The sequence below is a fragment of the Neophocaena asiaeorientalis genome, unplaced genomic scaffold (genome assembly GCF_003031525.2).
Source record: "Neophocaena asiaeorientalis asiaeorientalis breed wild unplaced genomic scaffold, Neophocaena_asiaeorientalis_V1.1 scaffold1019, whole genome shotgun sequence".
NCBI classification, from domain to species: Eukaryota; Metazoa; Chordata; class Mammalia; order Artiodactyla; family Phocoenidae; genus Neophocaena; species Neophocaena asiaeorientalis.
Window position 1 is genome coordinate 155,216 of NW_020173382.1, and position 2,762 is coordinate 157,977.

Sequence of the window (2,762 nt, forward strand, 5' to 3'; positions counted from 1 at the left end):
CGAAACATTCTAAGAACTGCTCTTTTAGAATTTTTCACCACCAGTTAATGAGCCACACTGAGTAGTGAAATCTTAACTCCATGCTAATAATTTTGAAAAACCACACATTTTAGGAACCATATAGAGAACTGGGAGAGAAGGCAAGTGAAACGAGTGAAATGGGAGTTATTAAAATAGTTATAATGTGGTATAGCACTTTACAGTTTTAAAAAAATGTTTTCACATATCTCAATTGGTTCAATCATTAACCTTGCTCAGCTAATCAGTGGTGAATTTAAAATAATGGGATTATCTTGAGACAGTTGATGACAAGTTCACGTATAACATGAAGTATCATAATCATTCTTCATTCATTCTGAGAATAGACTAAGAAAAGTGTAGTTATATTGGGCAGAATTAGGTTACCTAAACCCCAGACACGAGGACGATTTGGAGTCTCCATTCCTGATATAAGACAGGTTAACAATAGCTACCATTTGGGGGGCACTTATTATGTGCCAGGTACTGTCCTAAGCACTTGAAATATGTGATCGCATTTAATGCTTACAGTAACTCTGTGAGTTAGGCGCCATCACAATGCCCATTTTTCAAAGGAGGAAACCGAAGCCGGGAGGGGTTACTCAAATTACAACTACTAAGTGGCAAAGCCAAGATTCCTCTGCCCTTCTATTTCAGTGAAAAGACAGACCAGGCGCCTCTGGATATTTCTCTGGATACTATTTTTGTACCCATAGGTACTCGACAAATACTTATTAGATTATTTTATGAATAAATACAGGTTTAAATAACCTGTCCTTCACAGCTATCCTGTAAAGTAGGTAAATCATTTCTATTTTACAGTTGATAAAATTCCAGAGAGATTAATGGCACATAACTAGGTAGCAGTAGAATCTGGGCTGGTACCAAGATTCCTGAAAGCCACTGCTGAAGTTCCCAGGGTAAGCTGGAAAGTTTATGAAAGATGGCAGCTAAAGCTTAGTAAAGTCAGGGTGACTGCAGAAGGCAATGGTTAAATACAGAACAGAGGGTCAAAACCAAACTGTTTGAACAAGAGATAAATATGGAGTACATCAGAGAACGGGTAGCTCTTACCTCCACTCTACTGCTTATTTTACTTTTCAAAGAGTTTATTACTATTCTTGGCAGATAATAAGGTTTAATGGATATATTCTGAATGAATAGACCAATCAAATCTCATCATGTCTAAACATTACTGATATCTAAACACAGAGCTTGTGTTTCTAATCCAGCTGGCAGGAAAATATAGGCAATTTAAAGGAAACTATCTAAAAGTGGTTTAAAAACTCTATTATGGTCAGAACACATAAATATTGAGGATTAAAATGACGATTAGGCTTGGCAAGTTTTAATATGGTACAACTGAGTTGAAGAAGCAGGTAAAACTATTTTTGCAAAAGATGACTTTTATTAATTTTAAATTTCCTGGTTATTAAGTTTCCTGTATTTTCTAGGTATGTATGATTAACACAACACAGAGGCCATCTCTCTCCCAGGGTCATTCAAGTGGTGAGGATTAAATGAGTTAATATTTCTAAAGCTCTCAGAATACTGCCTAGCACACAGTAACTGCTACGCAGGTGTTCAATAAAATAAGTAATTCCAGGGCTTCTCTGGTGGTGCAGTGGTTGGGAGTCTGCCTGCCGATGCAGGGAACGCGGGTTCGTGCCCCGGTCCGGGAGGATCCCGCATGCCACGGAGCGGCTGGGCCTGTGAGCCATGGCCGCTGGGCCTGCGCGTCCGGAGCCTGTGCTCCGCAATGGGAGAGGCCGCAGAGGTGAGAGGGACGCGTACCGCAAAAAAAAAAAAAAAAAAAAAAAAAAAGTAATTCCAGGTCTCACACAAGAATTCTGGTTCTGCTACTTGTTCGTCAGGGCTTTACCTAATATCATTGAAGCGAAAGGTGCTTGTATAACGGAGACGAGTGTTTCTCACTAACTATATGAACTCTCACTAGATTCTCTTTATTTTTACCCCATTGCTTTTGTTTATTCACTTCCCTTTTCATCCCTAGTGCATCCAAATGGATGATCTGAAAAAGAAATCTGCCCCTCCAGACAGAGACCAACAAAGTCGAGGGATTTAAGAAACGAGTGAGGATCACAGAAGTCAGAGCATACGAATTGGGAGCGAAAAAACGTGGAAACCACGTGTTTCTTTTTCCCATGAATACTGGCCCAAACTCCTCCAGAAAGATGATGCTCCAGTATCTCCAAACGATTGGTCCTTTTCAAAATCGGGCGCCAGGGTCCCCGGGCCAATGCAGTCAAAAAAGGCTCCGGGCTCCCTGGAAACGCTCCTCCCCTTTGGAGGAAGTTTGCCGGGCGGGGCTCCCACGCATGCTCCGTGCCCGCGGGCCCATTGGCGCGGCCGCCGGGCGCGTGCGCAGGACCCGATGGGTCCCCGGACGCGGAAGACCTGGCCCGGCGGAGGTTCCCGCTTCTGAGGCGTGAGAGGCGGCAGGTTGTAGAATTTGGTCTTGGCCCCGAGGGGTTCCCCCGGGCCATTAGAACCCAAGACAGGAGAAGGAGGCACCGCGGCGGCGGCTGGTCGAACCCCCCACCTGTCCTCCAGGCAGGGAGGGGGGGCGAGGAGAGGAGAAGCACCGATCGCAGGGCTGAGGAGCCTCCGGACCGGGTCACGGAGCATGGGGGACTGGACCGGGTCCCCGAGCATGGGGAGCTGGAGTCTCCGAGGCTGCCCGGCCGGGCCCTGCCCGACTGTCAGCTCCTCGGTGCTAGTGC